Source organism: Callorhinus ursinus, unplaced genomic scaffold (genome assembly GCF_003265705.2).
Source record: "Callorhinus ursinus isolate GAN/ISIS: 27379988/994484 unplaced genomic scaffold, GSC_fseal_2.0 scaffold50, whole genome shotgun sequence".
In the NCBI taxonomy this organism is placed as follows: domain Eukaryota; kingdom Metazoa; phylum Chordata; class Mammalia; order Carnivora; family Otariidae; genus Callorhinus; species Callorhinus ursinus.
In genome coordinates this window covers 9378703-9399120 of record NW_027397112.1, presented here as the reverse complement: position 1 = coordinate 9399120, position 20418 = coordinate 9378703, and the positions used below count along the sequence as shown (strand labels likewise).

Genomic DNA, 20418 nt, shown 5'->3' with positions numbered 1-20418 from the left:
ACCACCGGTCACTGTGGGGTGCTGCCTTCCCCTGGTCACGGTAGCTAGGCTCCTTAATTACTAATTTCAGTGACCCTCCTCAGGCCTCACCTTGCAGCATGGCAGGTGCTGTTGCTAACTTCAGTGTGAAGAACGCTTGCTCAGCGGAAAACAGACCATACAGAAGTAAAGTGTAAACAGTTTGAGGTCCTCCCTCCCCTCAGCCCACGGCTTGTAGTAACCCCTATCAGTTATGCATGACGTCATCTCCTGTTTTTTATAATATGCGTGCGCACACACACACACACACACACAAATACTCCTTTTATACAGAGGGGACCCCATTTTATACTGTATAATGTGATAAAATAATTTTTATTTTATTTTTTTTAAGATTTTATTTACTTGAGAGAGCGAGCGAGCATGGGGGCTGGGGAGCAGAGGCAGAGGGAGAAGCAGGCTCCCCGCGGAGCAGGGAGCCCGATGTGGCGCTCGATCCCAGGACCCTGGGATCACGATCTGAACCGAAGGCAGACGCTTAACTGACTGAGCCACCCAGGCGCCCCCAGATAATTTTTATTTTATAATATTCCTGCATATCTTTCCATGACAGGCTATAGAGCTGCCGCATCCTTAATAGCGCTCAGGATCCCATTGTAAGGCTGTACGCACATCTGCTTTCCTAAGGATGGACACTTTTTTGAAAATTCTCTCTTCCTCTGGCCTTTGTTGCTCATTTTGTGTGTGTGGTCCCTGCCTCCTGTCTTCCCCTCCATCCTCAGTCCAGAGCCAGCATTGCCGCCCCATTGGCTCCTAAAAGTCAACTTTCATCCTCCCCAGAACAAAGTCTGAACTTCCAGAATTGGGAATTCGAGGCCTTCTGAGTTCAGGTTCGGCCCAGCAAAGCCTCTGCTCATGCTTTTCTCCGGGCCGGGAGGACCTGGTCCCACAGGTCCAAGTCCCAGCTCAGACCTGAGCCCTTCCAGTTGCCCTCAGCTGGAAGAAGCCTTGCTTTCCAGAGCTCCTGTCGTCACGGCCACCTGCCAGGTGCAGCCACTTCCTCTCTTCCTAGACTCCAGGACAGGCATTTACAGCCCTGCACTGGCCCAGCACAGCACCTTGGACACAGTGGTATTAGTAAGTACTTATGGCAACACAAAAGAGGAAAGAAAGAAAGAGCAAACAAGTGCTAAAGAGCGCCCCTCCCTCCCAGTTTTATTGCGGTATAATTGACATATAACATTGTATTAGCTCAAGATATACGGCATAATGATTTGAAATACATATACATTGGAAATGATTGCCCCACTAAGTTCAGTTAACAACCATCACCTCATGTGGCTACAGAGTTTTTTTCTTATGATGCAAATTTTTTTTGTAGTAGAAAGGCAATAAGGAGAGTTATCCTTCCAGAGTTTTAGATGATGTCACGATCATGAAAAACATACGCCACTGAATTAAAATAAACAGGAAAAAAGTCCAATGAACTGGAATAAATTCCAGACGTAGATTTAAACTCATTATAAGAACTTAATGCAAGACAAAACCAGGAACAACACACTAATAGGGAAAAGAATCTTTACTTTTAAATGTCACTGGACAACTGGATTACAATTAAAAATTTAATTTCAATTCGTAGCTGATCACAGTGGAGGAACTTCAGATGACAAGTTGTCATGTGGGAAGTGCCAAGATCACGAGACATTAAAGAAATTAACTTTCTTTAAATATGTAATTAAACTAGCAAAACCAGAACACCCCATCTTGGCAGAACTATGGAGAAACCAATATGTATAACTAGCACACTCCAAATTATAAATTGGTTCAGTTTTTCAGGATTCAGTCTTTCAGACAATATGTAAGAAACTAAGACTTCATATCCTTTGACCTCGTAATTCCACTTTGGGGAATTTATAAGCATTAATCCCAAGGAGAAAAAAATGCTCATAGTAGTGCTATTCATAGTAGCAAAACAAGCTGGAAACCATTTAAATGCCAGATGATAAGATTATGGCTAAGCAAACTAAGATATCTTAACACGACGGACAATTTATGTAGCTCTACACAACAAATATACAGCTAATGTCAGTACACAGAAATAAGTCTAACTAGGCAAATTCTCATGACCACGAGGCAATCTTACAAAATAATATACACACACCAGTAACAAGTGGAGAGGCATGCCTGACACAGACATTCATCTTTTCATTCATTCATTTAACTGTTTTGCTTCTGTTTTCCCAAGCACTAAAGTATGCCAGGCATGGTATAGTATTTGGTGCTGAGGATGCCATGGTGAACATGGTTTCTGCCTTCCCGAAGCTTGTGTTTTGAAAGTAATTCCGCCCAAATATGGAGCAGCATAAATAGAGTCAAATGTTCACTGATTCCATTTTAGGTGCAGTTTTTAAGTTCATTAAAAGAAAGATGGGAGGGGCGCCTGGGTGGCTCAGTGGCTTAAGCGACTGCCTTCGGCTCAGGTCATGATCCTGGGGTCCTGGAATTGAGTCCCGCATCAGGCTCCCTGCTCAGTGGGGAGTCTGCTTCTCCCTCTGCTCCTCCCCCCTGCTTGTGCTTGTGTACTCACTCTCTCTCTCTCTCTGACAAATAAATAAAATCTTAAAAAAAAAAAACCCTCTGCCTCTCCACCCCCCCCACTCTCTCTCTCTCTAAAATAAATAAATCTTAAAAAAAAAAAAAAAAGGATGGGAGCCATAGACCTCTCATGGGATCGGGAACCTGTCTGAGAGGAGAGAGAATAGCCCTGAGTGAGACCAGCCTGGGCAAGTAGGAATTCAACTGGAAACAGCCTTGTAGTCAGTGTTGGTCCCTGAGGAAGGATTTTCCGGTATAACCCCAGAGATGCTTAACCTAACTTCTGAAGGCTCTGAGGATGTAAGTGCAATGGTGGTTTAGAAAGAGCCTGGAAGCACTGTTTATATGGATGGGGCGCCTGGGTGGCTCAGTTGGTTGAGCGTCCGACTTTCGATTTTGGCTCAGGTCGTGATCTCAGGATGGTCAGATCTAGCCCTGCGTTGGGCTCTGAGTCTGCTTGAGATTCTCTCCCTCTGCCCCTCCCCCAATGTATTCTCCCTCTCTCTAAAATAAATAAGTAAATCTTAAAAAAAAGAAAGAAATATATAGAGAAATTACAGGGTAGAGACCCACAATGAAATATAATGCAGCAGTGAAACTAGTGAACCTCAGCTCCACGTATTATCGTGGGTGAATCTTAGAGATATAATATTGAGGGGGGGGGGAATCCCAGAGTACTACTTTGGTATCATACTCTTTATCAAACCATTGGAAAAGCTGAAAAAATAGTGAGCATTCAAATACTCTTACCTAGAGGCACCACCTGTTAACATTTTGCCACATTTGCTTTACCTCACTGTGTGTGTGTGTGTGTGTGTGTGTGTGTGTGTGTGTGTGTGTGTGTGTTTCTGTCTGGTGAAACTTTGAGTGACATTTCACACCTAAATACTTCATCATGTATCAACTAAAAATAAAGACATTCTCCTTTATAACCATAGTACCATAATGACATTCAAGAAATATAGCGTACAATTCTTTTTCTCATCTGCAGTCCATGTTTGGATTTCTCTAGTTGTCCCAATAATACCCCTTTTCCGCTGTTTTGTTTTGTTTTGTTTTTGTTTTTTTAAGGTCCAGGATCCAATTCAGTGGCCTGTCTTTTCAATCTCCTTTATTTTACAATAGTTACTTGGTCTTTTTGTCTTTTACAGCATTGCATTTTTGATGACTTCAGGCCAGTTGTTTTGTAGAATGTCCACAGTCTATATTTGTCTGATGTTCACTCGATACATTCATGTTAAACGTTTTTGGAAAGAAACGTACATGGGTGATGCCATGTCCTCTCCACTGTATCACATTAAGTAGGTTTGTTCCCCTATTGGTAATGCTAACTTGGTCACTTGGTTCAGGTTGTTTACCAGATCTCTCCACTAAAAAGATGAAAGATACCTTTATCCCCTTTGTATTTAGTAGATAATCTAAGGAATTTCAAGTAAACCAAGGAAAGGAACACCTAAAAAGCAGAGTTGTTCACAGCAGCATTATTCCTAACGACCCCAAACTGAAATCTAGCCCCAACCGAAAACTACCCAAATGCCCATCAATAGTAGAAGGGATAAATTGTGGTAGCTCCACACAAGTGAATAGTATAGAGCAATGAGGGGCGCCTGGGTGGCTCAGTCAGTTAAAATGTCGGCCTTCAGCAGACTCCTTGATCCTGGAGTCCCAGGATGGAGCCCCACCTCCCGCTCCCTGCTCAGTAGGGAGTCTGCTTCTCCCTCTCCCTCTGCCCCTCCCCCACTCATGTGTGCAAAGTCTCTCTCTCTCTCTCTCTCAAATAATTAAATAAAAATAAAATCTTTCGAGCAATGAATGAGAATGAACAATCCACAACTACATGCAACAGTGTGGATGAAGCTCACAAACACTGAGCCAGATGCAAGGGAGCTCCTGCCATATTATCCCATCAATATAAAATATAAGGAAGAGGGTGCCTGGGTGGCTCAGTTGGTTAAGCGACTGCTTTCGGCTCAGGTCATGGTCCTGGAGTCTGGGGATCGAGTCCCGCATCGGGCTCCCTGCTCAGCGGGAAGTCTGCTTCTCCCTCTGGCCCTCTTCCCTCTCGTGCTCTCTCTCATTCTCTCTCTCTCAAATAAATAAAATAAAAAATATTTAAAAAAATATAAGAAAGAGGCAAAACTGATCTATGCTGTTCGAAATTAGGAGAGTGATTACCATTAGCGAGAGAAGTTGTGATCAGAAAGGGTCTTAAATAGACCCTTTAAATAGAATTTAAAAAGAACAATGACCAGAGAAGAGAGATCTTAATGTATATGGCAAGAAGCTCATATAAGCCAATGAGGAAAAACACATTTTCAGGCATCTAAAATCAGAATAGGTAAGACCCCAAAGCCTGCGAGCAGAGTTCACAAAGAAGACGAGTAGCAATGTCTAACAAGTCTATGGAACATGTTTAAAATTACTAGCAATCAAACAAACAAGGTACCATTTTCACCGCTGACAATAGTGCCAACAAAGATTGATGTAACAACATGTTTAATATAACATTATTTATCATTATGGAAATCTCTTTAGAAGTTGAAGGCTATTAATAATGAATAAATGAAATGTGGTATATCGCCACATGGAATATCATACAGCCATTAAAATGGTTTTTACAAAAGTTTTTGGAGACAGAAAAATCCTTTTGCTGAAATATTAAGTACAAGAACAAGATTCAAAAACGTGTGTATAGATGTGTGATGTATCTGCATATATAATATGTACACGTATACATCATATACGTATATTTATATACATATACATGAACATGTATTTTGATTATATAGACAACATTGTTAGAAAAGTTACATCAAAATTTAACAAGTTATAGGTCATATTCTACTGTACTACATTGTGTTATATAATATCTAACGGGTGATTATAGATAAGGCCTTTTTTTCTTTCAACACGGTTGCATTTTCGGCAATGGAAAGACTGGGCAACTTTCTCCTCGCCTAACCACGTGACGCCAGCAGCACTTCCCCCCCCCTCCCGCCCCGACTCCCGTCACGTAACTGGTCCGAGCCCGCCGCACGTGACTCGATGGAGCCAATCAGAGGCTCCCGGGGGGGGCGGTCCTTTCCCGGCGGCCCGGCGCCGGCGTTGCTCTGTGGGGCTGCGGTTCGCCGGGCGGAGAGTGCCCGGCTGTGCCAGGCGGGAGGGAAGCTGGGGAGCGGCGTGCGCGGCCCTGGGGGCTGAGACCCTGGCTGCAGTTCTCCCCCGCCGCTGCTCGCTCGCCCCTCCCGTCTTTTTTTGAAGCGATGGTTTGGAGTCGGGCCTTCGCGCTTTGCGGGCGGAGAGGCCTGGCAGGCGGGGGAGGCTCGGCCTCAGGGCTGGTTCCCTCCGCCCCAGCAGGGTAGCGGTGCGGCCGTAGGGACCCATCTCGACGCTCTTCTCGTCAGCAGCCCTCCAGTCGCGAGCCTGCGCCTCTTCCCCTTGCACTTAGCCGTCGAGTGTTTACAGAAGGGGCAGGGGAGAGAGAACTTACTGAAGAGCAGGACACAGAATTCTGTAAGCGCCCAGCAGCAATACGTTTGTCCCAGACTGGAGAGCAAATCAGAAAGGCGCCTCAACTAGGGGACAGGCTCTGGGAAGGGTTTCTGCTTTTTAAAACTTTCTCTGCTTTTTAAAATGTCTCTATATAACTGCAACAGTTGGAGACCACACTAATATTTACTAAGCGCATGAAGTCTGTCAGAGTCAGTGTTGGGCAATTCCACGAATACTCTATTTTAAGCCTCCCATCCCTCCTTTTCAGAGATAAGGAAATTGAGCCAGAGAAACTTAGAGCCAGGATTACATAGATGGTGAGTGGCAAAGCCAGGGATGCAATGCGGGCCTGTTTGGTTCCCTCCATGGTATGGTCTTCTTTTGTTTTATAAATAAATAAGTATTGATGAAAATATAATGAACATTTGTGAACCCACCACCTAATCGAAGACAGAACAGTCCAGTTATTCTGTCTAGCTGTGTGCCTCTCCTCTGTCTTCCTCCTCCTTCCCACCAACCCAATCTCTGTCCTGAATCTTGTGTTTATCAAGCCCTTGTTTTTAAATTTTTTAATTCTTTTTTTTTTTAAAGATTTTATTCATATATTTGACAGAGAGAGACACAGCAAGAGCAGGAACAGAAGCAGGGGGAGTGGGGGAGGGAGAAGCGGGCTTCCGGTGGAGCAGGGAGCCCGATGCGGGGCTCGATCCCAGGACCCTGGGATCATGACCTGAGCCGCAGGCAGACGCTTAACGACTGAGCCACCCAGGCGCCCCTAACCCCCTGCTTGTGTTCCTGCTCTCGCTGTCTCTCTCTGTCAAATAAGTAAATAAAATCTTTAAAAAAAAAAAAGATTTTATTTATTTATTTGAGAAAGTGAGAGAGTACAGAGGGAGAATGATAGGGGGAGAGGGAGAAGCAGACTCCCTGCTGTGCAAGGAGCCTGATGCGGGATTCCATCCCAGGGTCCTGGGATCATGACCAGAGCCAAAGGCAGATGCCCAACCAACTGAGCCACCCAGGCACCCATAAAATTTTTAATTTAAGTATAAGTACAGGAAAATAAACATAGGAATGTTCAGTTCAATGAGTTTTCACAAACTGAACACACCCAAGTAACCAGGGCTCAGATCCAGCAAATAAGAACATTACTAGTGTTCCAAGTGCTTTTAAGATGTTCCATAGCCTAATTAGACATGGATTTTGTGTGTGTGTGTGTGAACTGTGTTCATATCCTTGATCATCTTATCTCTTCAGATCTTAGTGGTTTAAAATTATTGGGGTCTCTCTATATTTTTCTTATTGATTGATACAAGCTTTTTGCCATATTTGTTACAAATATCTTCCCGTTTGTTTTTCAGTTAAAATTTTGATTTGGGGACACCTGGCTGGCTCGGTAGGTGGAGCATGTGACTCTTGATCTCAGGGTTGTGAGTCTGAGCCTCAGGTTGGATGTAGAGATTACTTAAAAAATCTTTAAAAAATTTTTTAATTTGGGAAATGTCTCTTTAATCTTCCCACCCTCCACACACTTGGTCTTTTGGTAAGGTATAGAAAGCCTTTTGGGGTCAGATTGGGTTCTTCCCTTCATAGGAAGGCTCATGATGACCACTTTGAGGTCCCCCCATCTTTTCTGTTTGACTAACCCTCCTTCGTTCCCTAGCCCCTCAGCAGCACGTCTAAACTTGTGGGAAGGGGCGCCTGCGTGGCTCAGTCATTATGCGTCTGCCTTTGCCTCTGCTCAGATCGTGATCCCGGAGTCCTGGGATCGAGGCCCACATCTGGCTCCCTGCTCCGAAAGGAAGCTTGCTTCTCCCTCTCCCACTCCCCCTGCTTGTGTTCCCTCTCTTGCTGTGTCTCTCTATCAAATAAATAAAATACTTAAAAATAAATAAACTTGTGCGAAGCTTCAGTTAGTGAACGTAAATGAGGCTGCAAAAAAGACAAGGTTCCACGTGTATTTTTTCAAGATAAGAATACGTTTTCAGGGAGCCTGGCTGACTGAGTCGGCAGAGCAGGCGACTATTGATCTCCAGGTCATGAGTTCGAGCCCCACATTGGGCATAGAGATTACTTTAAAAAATACATTTTCATGATTGTAAAACCTTGCAGTTATTTATAGCACACAATCAAATAATAGGAAAAGTTACCAAAAAAGAAAAATTACTTGAAATCTCATCACTAAGAAAACCACTGTTAACATTTTGGGGAATATCCTTCCAAATTTCCCCTCCTCAGAGGTGTCTGGGTGGTTCAGTTGGTTGACGGTCTGACTCTTGGTTTCGGCTAGGGGTCATAATCTCAGAGTTGTGAGATTAAGCCCTGCATGGGGCTCTGCGCTCAGCTCGGAGTCTGCTTGTCCCTCTTCCTCTGCTCCTCCCCCTGCTGGCATGAGTTCTCTCTCTCTCTCTCAAATAAATAAACAAAAAATCAAAACTTCAAATCGCCTCTCCTCCCTCTCCCTCTTCCTTTATGAAACTTGACATAAATGTTTTCATATTGTTTTGGAACATGCTTTCATGTGCCAATACATCATCAATGTGTTTCCACCCAACATTTCTATTGGTTGGGTAGGATTCCATTGTATGGATGTACCATAACTTATCCCCTGGTGGACAACATTTGGGTCATTTCTCATTTCACTGTTATAGATACCCCTGTATGCATCTTAGCACATTGGACTTGCAAACTGATGGGAATCCTGACGCAGGGTGGGAAGGTGGCTTCATTGGCATCAATTTAATGCCTCTGGGCTCACCCAGCTTCTTTGTTGTTAGGGGTCTCTGCTCCTTGGCACATGACTAGGTGTGCAGTCTCTCCCATCTATAGACTCTCTCAAGGAGCATCTCTTCTGGTTCATTCCTTTCATCTCCCTTTCTAGATGGGCTGCATTTAGTGTAGAACACTGCACATGTAAGTTGAGGTCACTTCGGGTTAAGTTTGAAACAAAGGACAGACAGACACACACACACTATCTTTTTTATTTATTTATTTTTAAAAGATTTTATTTATTTATTTGAGAGAGAGAGAGCGTGAGAGAGATCATGAGCAGGGGGGAGGGGTAGAGGGAGAAGCAGATTCCCCACTGAGCAGGGAGCCTGATGTGGGACTCTATCCCAGGACCCTGGGATCGTGACCTGAGCCAAAGGCAGACACTTAGCTGACTGAGCCACCCAGGTGCCCTCCATCTTTTTTAAATTAGCAAATATGTTCATTGTGGAAAATGCATAAAAGAGAAAAAAACAATCACCTGCTATCCCATAAGTCAGTGATAAGCACTGTTGACACTTAGTGTATACAGTGGTTCCAGAACTCTGGTGTGCCTGGGAATCTCATTTACAATCCAGATACTCCTTTGCCCTGAGGTTCTAATTCAGTAGGTCTGTTGCTGGGCCTGGGCACTTGCATGGCTCCTCAGGCAACTTGGACACTCAAGTTTAAGAACAAGAAAGCAAAAATGTTGTTCCAGACTTAACTTGATTTAAAAGAAAATAGAAATGAGGTCATATTATACATTCGGGTTTTTTAAAAAAACATTTACGTAATCTCTACACCCAATGTGAGGTTTGAACTAACGACCCTGAGATCAAGAGTCACATGTTCTTCTGACTGAGCCAGCCAGGCGCCCCACATTAGGTTTTGGTTTAATTAAAATGTGAACCTCTATCCATGTCTAAATACTCTTTTAAAAATATATTTCTAGGGTGCCTGGGTGGCTCAGTTGGTTGGGAGACTGCCTTCGGCTCAGGTCATGATCCTGGAGTCCCGGGATCGAGTCCCACATCGGGCTCCCTGCTCGGCAGGGAGTCTGCTTCTCCCTCTGACCCTCTTCCCTCTTGTGCTCTCTATCTCTCATTCTCTCTCTCTCAAATAAATAAATAAAATCTTTAAAAAAAAAATAAAAAATAAAAAATAAAAATATATTTCTATTGTCTGCATAGTGTTCCATTGCATGAGGGTATTTTGGGTTACTCAGTCAGCACCATGTTGTTGGACATTCCCTCCAATCATTGCTGTTGCAAATAACGCTGTGTGATTAAATCTTTGCATAGATTCCTAATTATTTCCTTTTTTTTTTAAGATTTTATTTATTTATTTGACAGAGAGAGACACAGTGAGAGAGGGAACACAAACGGGGAGTCGGAGAGGGAGAAGCAGGCTTCCCGCCGAGCAGGGAGCCCGATGCGGGGCTCAATCCCAGGACCCTGGGATCATGACCCGAGCCGAAGGCAGATGCTCAACCGACTGAGCCACCCAGGCTCCCCAGATTCCTAATTATTTCAAGTTAAATTCCTATGAAGTGAGTTCTGGGGTCAAAGCATTTGTTCTTTTGAAAGTTTTTGTTTTTGTTTTTGTTTTTTAAAGATAAGCTTTTATTTATTTTTTTTAAAGATTTTATTTATTTGAGAGAGAGAGAATGAGAGACAGAGAGCACGAGAGGGAAGAGGGTCAGAGGGAGAAGCAGACTTCCTGCTGAGCAGGGAGCCCGATGTGGGACTTGATCCCGGGACTCCAGGATTATGACCTGAGCCGAAGGCAGTCGCTTAACCAACTGAGCCACCCAGCCGCCCAGTTTTTGTTTGTTTTTTTTAAGATTTTATTTATGAGAGAGAGAGAGTGCTCACAAACGAGAGAGCCCAAGCAGGGGGAGCGGCAGAGGGAGAGGGAGAGGGAGAGGTAGGCTCCCCACTGAGCAGGGAGCCTGACACGGGACTTGATTCCGGGACCGTGAGATCATGACCTGAGCCGAAGGCAGACATTTAACTGCTTAACTGACTGAGCCACCCAGGCGCCCCTGAAAGCTTTTGACATACGTTGCCAAATTCTCCTCCAGGAAAGTTGCCCTCCTACTATTATATAGGTTGCTACTACTACCACGAGCTCAGTTTTTGCTGGGCAGGCCGGTGAGGTCTTTCCATCCGTGGTCTCAACCAGTCCTGCCAACTCCCTGGTGGGCAGCACCCAGCATGGCTCCGGGCACACGCTAACCATTTCTCCACTGAACAGATGACAACACGGAGGGATGAAGAGGTCAGATGACTAGTCTGAGAGCAGAAATTCAAAGCCAGCCTTGTACCTAGAACCTGAGATCTCTTAACCACGCCATGATTTTCAGTTAATATCAGAGAGTGATGGCTGTGGGAGCAGTACTTTTTTTATATGGTTCTAAAAAATGTATGAAAGAAATCAGGAAAAGGGAGTGAATGGGTGGGGGAAGAGAAGTAATTTGAGGTGCCCGGCACAGACATTCCTTTGTAGGTCAGGTCTAGTGTGTTATTGTGGGTCTGGGTGATGTCTCAAATGGTGGTGGTGGTGGTGGGGTGTTGTGTATGTGACCCTTTGTGTCTGTCCCCGGGCAAAGCAAGTTAAATTCACAAACATTGAGCACTGAATTGGGTTCTGTAGGAAAAACAGAAAGATTTGGTTTCTTCAGAGGTCTTCAGATCCCCTGTGTCTCCCTTCCCTCAGTTTTATTTGCCCTAGAAACATTATAATAATATAATCAAAAGTTACACATAATTCCAACCTCCTGACACAACAAATAATTGTGTGTTTCCTTTATTCCCTTCTGTTCATTGTCCATATATAGATCTGTTGTGTTTTTTTTTTAAGATTTTATCTATTTATTTGACAGAGAGCAAGCAAGCACAAGCAGGGCGAGGGGCAGAGGGAGAGGCAGACTCCCCGCTGAGCAGGGAGCCTGATGTGGGGCTCAATCCCAGGACCCTGAGTTCATGACCTGAGCCGAAGGCAGATGCTCAAACCGACTGAGCCACCCAGGCGCCCTGTAGGTCTGTTTTCAAAGAGGGTATAATTCAGAGGAGTTAAACCCTTACCCATATGACATAGTGCAGCTTGCTTTCCCCTCCCCTGGTCCAGCTGAATTCAACAGACACGTATGGAACACCTGTTGGATGCCCCGCACCGGGGAGACACATAGATCAGACACAGCTCCCGTTCTCAAGGAACTGGTTAAAGGGGGAGACAGACCCTGAAAGAATCATGTCAGTATTCCGTTGACCTCACACCGGAGATCTCCCCAGGAGTCTGTGAAGAGGCAGGGAGGGTGTTTTATAATTCAGTTTACAGGTAAGAAAACAGGGTCCCCCAAGGTCATTTAGATTGTACTGGCAGAATGAGAACCTGAACTCCCAGGCTAAGTCTGAGATTTCCTGTCCTTCTCTCCTTCTTGTAGGTAAGGGGGCCACATAGCTGCACGACTGCCGGAGCCCCAGAGAGGGTCCCACGCAGACCCTGTCCTCCTGTCTCAGCATCTGCCAGGCCAGGTGGCGTGGGTGCTACCCCACCTCCTTCCACACTCTCCGTTCCAGCTGCCTGTTTTGTGACCTCATTTTCCCTTTACAGCTGCCCTTGGAGTTTATTTCTGCAGAGGCGGAAGGCGGCGGGGAGCAGAGCGCACCCCAAGCTGCCCCAGCTCTCCCAGAGACCCCCCACTTTGCCCTGGCACACTCTGCACAGCCTTGTCTACCTACTGCTCCCTTCCAGGCATACCTGGGGTGAGGTCCAAAAGTTCAGAGGCCAGAAGCAAGTGGTGGTTGCCAGGGCACCCATGGGAACGGGGGGGTGGGGGAGGATTCCACATCTGGACTGTGAATTTATTTTTCTTTTAATTCTGTTGAAGCCCAGCTCAAACACTCGAGTCCTTGGCCTTACTTCCTCTTATCGTTTCCTCTCATCCAGATAGCAGTGTCTGCTAAGCCCAGTTCCCAGGCTCTCTGCTGTGAAACAAACAGATTCTTGAGCTCACAGCCCGTCAGGGCTGAAGCTCTTGCTTAAATATCAAAAAAAATAATGACGACCTTCCGTTACTGAGTGCTTATCAGATACAGAGCATCTTCAAGCATTTTCTTGCTTAATCCTCCCACAAACCCAGGAGAGGGGTTTCATTCATGTCTCCCGCCAAAGCAAGGCCCACAGAAGTGAGGCAGCCAGCCCCAGGGCCCGCACAGGGACTTGAAGCTGGATGGGTGCAGAGTCCAGAGCCCCCCTCCCAACCCTTCCACTGCGGCGCCTCTGCGCTTAGAAGGTGTGAGTAAGGGGCGCCTAGGTGGCTCAGTCGTTAAGCGTCTGCCTTCGGCTCAGATCATGTAGGATCGAGCCCTGCATCAGGCTCCCCACTCCGCGTGGGAAGCCTGCTTCTCCCTCTCCCACTCCCCCTGCTTGTGTTCCTTCTCTCGCTGTGTCTCTCTCTGTCAAATAAATAAATAAAATCTTCAAAAAAAAAAAAAAAGTGTGAGTAGGTCCTATTGGCCTGTCACTGCAGAAGTCAGCAAGTGCTTACTCTTTGGCATATAGTTTTAGGGAGATCCTGAAGGTTCCCAAGCAAAAAAGATTCTAAATTCAGTTAACTTTAACGAGTGCCATGCTTTGCTTTTAGAACCAAACAAGTCATCCCTGGATGTTGCCACGTCAGAAGGTCAGGAAATTGCCAGTGAGTAGAGCAAAAGCTTGTTATGAAACGTGTCATGATTTCTCAGAGTCATGTTGTGCTACGCTTCAGAAATGTCTCCTGAAAGGACTGTCACAGGGACAGCGTGCTTGATGTGGAGCCTCATTTAAGATGACCCTCCCCCCTTTTTATTTTTGGTTCTGAACTAGGCACAGCTCTCTGGTCATTCTTTTTTCTTTTTTTCTTTTTAAAGATTTCATTTATTTATTTGACAGAGACACAGCGAGAGAGAGAGAGCACAAGCAGGGGGAGTAGGAAAGGGAGAAGCAGGCTTCCCGCTGAGCAGGGAGCCCGATGCGGGGCTGGATCCCAGGACCCTGGGATCATGACCTGAGCCAAAGGCAGACGCTTAACGACTGAGCCACCCAGGCGCCCCCTCTGGTCATTCTTAATAGAGACCAGGATTCTGAAGAATGTTTCTCCTCTCTGATGAAAACAGTTGTACAAGCACAATAATATATGGCCACTCTCATCCCACCTCAGTGTTGGGATGGGGGCTGGGGGCGTTTGCAAGAGGGATGGGTGGGGACTGTGGCAAGCTAGCGAGCCCCCTCCCAGGCGGGCAGCTCCACCCACCCGCGGGGACTGGCTGCCTGTGGGCACACTGGCTCAGTGTTGTCAGGCCTCCCAGGGTTTTCAGGAGAAGCTGGAAATCCAGATTTTTATGTGACATCTCTTGAGTTTTAAGGGTTGGCTCACTTTTCTTTCACACACTGTGAAGGCCAGATATAACCCACCTGTGGGTTATCAATTTAAAGCACCTGGAATAGTTGTTTGGCGCTGAGCTCTGCATCTGGGCTCTGCATTTGGGCTCCCATCTGAGCTCTGTCCCTTACCAAAACTGTGTTATCAGGATGTCTGATCTCGCATTTAATACCTCGTTTTCCTCATCTGGCAAGTGGAGATGGGAATTTTAAACCTGCTTCTCAGGGTCGCTATGAGGATTAACGAGAAGGGCTTGGAACCCTGCACCTGGTACCTAGCAAAACGTTACCTTTGACACTTTGATACTTTTACACATCATTATCTGTGTCTCTTTCTGTAAGTGCAGGGTGACCTTATGTCTTAGTTTGCCCAAGACTGGTCTGGTTCAAGCTTGTTGCACTGGTGTTATTATGACGAACTCCCCCTTTCATTCTCAATCTTCGACAATAAATTACACGGTCATCCTATGTAAGCAAATACTGGCATTGTGCCGTTTAGGACCTTAACAAGTTTTAGTTCCAATGAAAAGGTCACGGTTCCAGTCGCATGAGGATCCTTGGACAAGTCAGCAAATCTTTCCATGTTTCTGCTTCCACATTCTTGTCATAGGTTCAGAAAACAGAAGTAAAGCCAACGAATCACTGAAGTATAATTAGTAAAAGTTTCTTGTGCACACCCCACACAGACAGATCGTAAATCAGGAGAACTCAAACCAAAACATGGAATGACGCTCCGAGGTATATTGTTATAAAGCAGCTTGGATAGTGTGGAGGCGGTGACTGATTATTCTTCACAGTGACTACTTAAAATGTTAGAATTTTCTTAAACAAAAGGGACTTGGCTCGTGGTTGCCTCCTATCAATTTTGGGGATCCGTTTAAGTTTTGCTTACGATTTCCAGAGGCATAAGTTAAGTATTGACCCCAGTTCAAGGTAGCTTCGCTAGTGTGTCAAAGTAAGCTAAATTAAGCTTTACTTGTATGACTAAACCAATTTTGTCTGCACAGGGAATTTTCAAGTCTGGTCTTGGGTTTATGGTTGATTTTACTATGCTAAAGGATTGACAAGATGAATTCTAAGATCCCTCAGTTCACATTCATTTTGTCATTTTTTTAAAAAGATTTTATTGATTTATTTGACAGAGAGCGAGAGAGGGAACACAAGCAGGGGAAGTGGGAGAGGGAGAAGCAGGCTTCCCGCTGGGCAGGAAGCCTGATGCCACTTGATCCCAGGACCCTGGGATCATGACCTGAGCCAAAGGCAGACGCTTAAAGACTGAGCCACCCAGGCGCCCCTCATTTGTCATTTGACAAACATTTATTGTGAGTCCAGACCATGCCAGGCAAATGCCCAGGATGTGGAGAGGCCAATAAGGACCTCTTGTGCAGTGGGGTGGGAATCCCTACCCTGTTTTTCAAGTGTTTTTTGAAAAACTCTTATCTGGAAATTGTTAACAAAATGTTTCTAGTGAATGTTTATATTTGAAACCTCAATTTCAAGCAAACAAACCATTACATTCAGTATAATTCTCTACACGTTTCTATTTTGTGAGTAGGTGTCTACATTTTTAAAAAATTATTTCAGTGTGGAAAATTGGAAAACACAGAAAGGCCCAAAGGAAATTCTTCTGTTGATTCTGCAGTGAGCATGGGGGTTTCTAATATTTGAGCTTTAGGTTACTCCCCCCACCCCCACACACCTCTGCAGCCACTTTGTCAGAACTAAATTTTAAAGATTATTTATTTGAGACAGAGATAGCGCGTGAGTGTGGGGGCTGGGAGGAGCAAACTCGCTGCTGAGCCGGGAGCCAGATGTGGGGCTGCATCTCACCACCCTGAGATCATGACTTGAGCTGAAATAAAGAGAGGCTCAACCGACTGAGCTACCCAGGCACCCCCAAACTAAATTTTTAAAAAATATTGTTCTCCCCAAATTTGCCTGAGTGTTTCCTAATAAATTCATTCTCTCTCTCATTCATTCCTTCATCCTCAGTCAACCAGGTATGGAGTACCCAACCTGGCGCTGTGGCTGGGGCCCCAGAGGGCTCTGCTGTCAGAGACTTTACGAACTTATCTGTTCCTCGCTTCCTCCTACAGATAAATAAAACAAGGGTGGCGCCCCAGCAGGCCCGGAAGGGTGCGCTTTGCTGCGCAGGTGATACCTCAGCCGGGCTCCGGTCCCGACTCCGGAATTCGGCCCTTGGCGGGCGGGTCAATGGGGTTGGATGGTGCTGGCCCAGAAAGCCACTTCCTGCCGCGACCCGCGCCGCCGCCGTGGTGAAAGCGGCCCCCTGGGGAAGGAAGTGGCTTTGGGCTGTTTATTTTGGCTTCGGGCTAGCAGACGGCGCCGGGGGCTGCGGGCCGCGCAGACCCGCCGTTCGCGGACGGGGGCGGGAAGCCGGCTGACCTCGCCGCCGGGATTGGGGAGGGAGGCCCCGCGCGGGAACACTCCGGGGAGCGCTGCCGAGAGGGGGCGCCGGCGAGGGGGCGACACCTCGCGGAGGAAGCGCGCGGCCGAGGACGGGGGGCGCACAGAGGGGGGCGCACGGCCGAGGACGGGGGCACACAGAGGGGGGCGCGCGGCTGAGGATAGGGGGCGCACCGAGGAGGGGCGCGCGGCTGAGGATAGGGGGCGCACCGAGGAGGGGCGCGCGGCCGAGGAGGGGGGCGCGTGGCCGCGGAAGGGGGCTCACTGAGGAGGGAGGCGCGTGCCCGAGGTTGGGGGGCGCACCGAGGGGCCGCACCGAGGAGGGGGGCGCCTGGCCGAGGACGGGGGGCGCACCGAGGAGGGGGACGCTTGGCCGAGGAAGGGGGCGCACAGAGGGGGGCGCGCGGCCGAGGACGGGGGCACATCGAGGAGGGGGGCGCGTGGCCGAGAAAGGGGGTGCACCGAGGCGGGGGGGACACGACAGCGCACACCTAGAACTCCGAGGGCCGGCGGCTCCCTGCGTCTCAGGTCCTGCGGGTGGGGTGAGGAGGAAGGGGTCGTCCGCCCCTGTGATGCTCGGGTGAGGAGGAGAGCTGGGGAAAGGGCAGAGGAACTGCCTGGGAGCGGACGGTCTGACCCGAGCTTGGAGGCGAGATCGCTTCTGTCTGGGCCCGGCAGCACCCCCGTTTCATTCTGCAAGATGGGGCCGGGGAGAGGACAGGCCGCAAAGACTGTGATGCTTTAGTTTGAGGAGACAAAAGCCAGCAGAGGGTGAGATTAAACACCACTAAATCGCCAGGGGGGAGGCCAGGGCTGGTGAGTGTTTGCGTTCTGAGAGCCCCAGGGGCCAGCCGTAGTCAGCCGGCACGACCTTGGGGACCCAGGGGACCCGGCAGAGTTGCGGGGAGGGTGAAAATTGTCTTTCCGAATTTATGTATAATCCCGTTCCCCACCACCCCCTTCACATCGCCTCTCTTTTGCGTTTATTAGGTGAAGGTGACAAGCCCACCTCTTAACCCAGTCCCTGTTCAGAATTTGCTTTAACGTCTTCCTGAAACGGAGCCTGTCACATTTTGCAAGGGGGAAGAAGAGTATCTCTAGAAATAAGTGATAGAGGGAGCTCACCATGGCTGGAGGCAGCGAGGGGGAAGGGAGCGAGGGGGAAGGGAGCGAGGGGGAAGGGAGTGAGGGAGAGACACAGGGCACGCACGTGTGACAGTAGCACATGGGGCTGTATGAGCCCAGTGGAGTCACATGCACTTTAAGCAATGGAGAGCCGGCAGTTTGGCCTGGCTGGAATGCAGGGGCAGTTGGGAGGAGGGAGGAGAGTATGAAAAGCTTGGAGGGTGGAGGGTACTCAGAAGGCCACAAGAGCCCAGCATTTGGGTGGGGATATTGCAAAGTTGGACAGGGCATCGAGCCTCCATGTCATGTAACTGCCCTGCGCTCTATGGAAGGGATGACCTGCTCCCCCCCACCCCCGCCCCCGCCACCCCACCACCCCACCCAGGTCCAGTGTGCGCATGGACATGGGCGGAGCCTCTAGCAGAAGGTGGGGCAGGGTGGGGTGCTGGGTCCCCAGGGTTGGCCCTTCAACAGGGCGGGGCTGGCAGCTTCTGCTGACTCAGGGACATTTCCAGGCCTGGCCTCAGGGCCAAACAGCTTATTGAAAACAGCTGCTGCTCTTGGCTGGGGCCTTGCGGCCCCTAGCTCTCCCTGGGATGACCCTTTGCCTCTGCATGGCCTGAGGAGGCCTGAGGAGGGGGGCCGGCTGCAGAGAGGCTCAGCAATGGCGCTCACCCTGCCATGCCCTGGAGGACCAAATGTGGTCAGTCCCCAGTGTTGGTCCCTAGGAGCGGAGCCAGGTTGGTCGCTGGGTCCCCCAGTCTCTGCTCCTGCCATTCCCCCCACCTTGGCACATCCTTCTTTGTTCTTGTTCTGGCTGGTGCCTCTCCGGCTTTTGCTCGATATGCCTCCCATTCAGCAGATTTTATTGAGTCTGCTGAGTGCCAGGCACGCTGCTAGAATTAACTTCCCCTCTGTTTCCTTCGGCACGATGTCTTTCACTTGTAATGGAGAGCAGCCGTCTTATCCGAGGTCAGACCTCTGGCTGCCTTCGCTGTTGGACAGAGTCCCGGAAGCCGCTGGGACAGTTGAGAGGTTTGCTCCCCAGAGACAGACAGTTCTGAGCCTCTGCACTCAGCCTCAGGACTCCACCAAAGCATTGCGTGTACCTTACAGCAGATGGGAAAGGAAAAGAGGCCACAGTGACGGTCAACAAGGAGGGAGGAGACGTTAGCTACTCAGCGTAGGGCACATAGCTTTTAAAACCCAGTTGCCGGGGCGCCTGGGTGGCTCAGTTGGTTAAGCGACTGCCTTCGGCTCAGGTCATGATCCTGGAATCCCGGGATCGAGTCCCGCATCGGGCTCCCTGCTCGGCAGGGAGTCTGCTTCTCCCTCTGGCCCTCTTCCCTCTCGTGCTCTCTATCTCCCATTCTCTCTCTCTCTCTCTCAAATAAATAAATAAATAAAATCTTAAAAAAAAAAAAGCTATAAAAAAAAAAATAAAACCCAGTTGCCTCTGAGCACAGGCATAGATGTCCAGGGTGATAACCCGGATGTCTGAGAAGCAAGGAAGCGCGAACGTTGCAGCAGAATGATTCCTGTTAGATGTCAGTTACCTGGAAAATCCTTTCTGTCTGACACCTTCCCCCCTAGCCACGCACTATGAATTGGACCTGGCAGTTCTGCACACTTGCTGCTGTGTTGCTTGTAACTTTGTCATGGGATTGGCTTCGAGAGTTCTGCCACTCCAGCCTCATTGCAAATGTCAGGAGGCCAGAGGCCGGATTGTTTAATTCCCCTGTAGGACCAAGTACGGTGCATCAGAAACGCGTGTCATCTGCATGAGTGAGAGCCTCCAGGGGAGCAGCCAGAAGGGTGATCAGGAGGATGGGGTGGAGGTGTGGCCTCCAAGGCCTCCTCTGATAAGCACAGGAGGCTCATTTGCTGATCTGAGGGTCAGAGGGAATCCTGGAGGGACAGCCTCCGGGGAGTTAAGGAGGCTGGGAGAAAGTCTCTGGCTCCAAGACATAGGGTTGTGTGTTGGTCAGGATTCTTTCGGTTCCAAGGACAGAACCCCAGTGCAGACAAGCTCAGCACAACAGGGGAATGTGGCTGCAGATGAGCCTGAGTGTGATTCACAGGCTGGAGGAAGAGCCACAGGAACTCAGGGTCTGGGACTGAGTGTTCTGCACAGGACGACCCACTTCCTCACCCTTCCATTGCTCAGCTGTGTCTCTTTCTGGAGTGTCTCCATTCTTGTCTGTAGCAGGAAGGTCTTTTCCTCGTGGCAGGAAACATGGCCATTGGCAGCCCCAGTTTCACGATCTCCGCAGAGAGAGAAGACCACACATTCCAGGAGAGGCCTCCCATCAGCCCTGTTTGAGTTATATGCCCAATCACTGTGCCTGGGGGGTGGACACTCTTACTGGCCAGGAGTGAGACTTCACGCCCGCTCACGTAGCCAGAGCACAGTGCAAGGAAATTATAAATAAGAAGAAGAAGCGATAGGACGTTTGTTGGGCGGACAGAAACAAAGGCCAGAGACTAAGGGCAGTTCAGTGAGGTTCAAGGATTCTCTTACGATCCCCAGACCTTCCATGGGGAGCCCGGTGCCTACCAGAAGATACGGTGATGGGTTGTTCTCTGTTGCTCACCACTGTACTCTCAGTGCCTGGCACCCTGCCT

The 20418-nt window shown here is 48.2% G+C and overlaps 1 protein-coding gene across 4 annotated transcripts in view; it reads left to right on the top strand.

Moving 5' to 3' along the window:
* Positions 1-20418, top strand: part of MRC2 (mannose receptor C-type 2) — a 56008-nt gene that overhangs the window by 6668 nt on the left and 28922 nt on the right. Inside the window, exons 1-2 of one of the 4 annotated variants that reach the window (XM_025890063.2) lie at positions 5691-6087; positions 6337-6383. The exons of 2 other annotated variants lie outside the window; for them this stretch is intronic. The gene's annotated coding sequence lies outside the window, so the exon portion shown is untranslated. Of the gene's footprint in view, positions 1-5690; positions 6088-6336; positions 6384-17210; positions 17440-20418 lie in introns of those variants that run through there. One more of the 4 variants, XM_073883085.1, reaches the window with a different exon arrangement.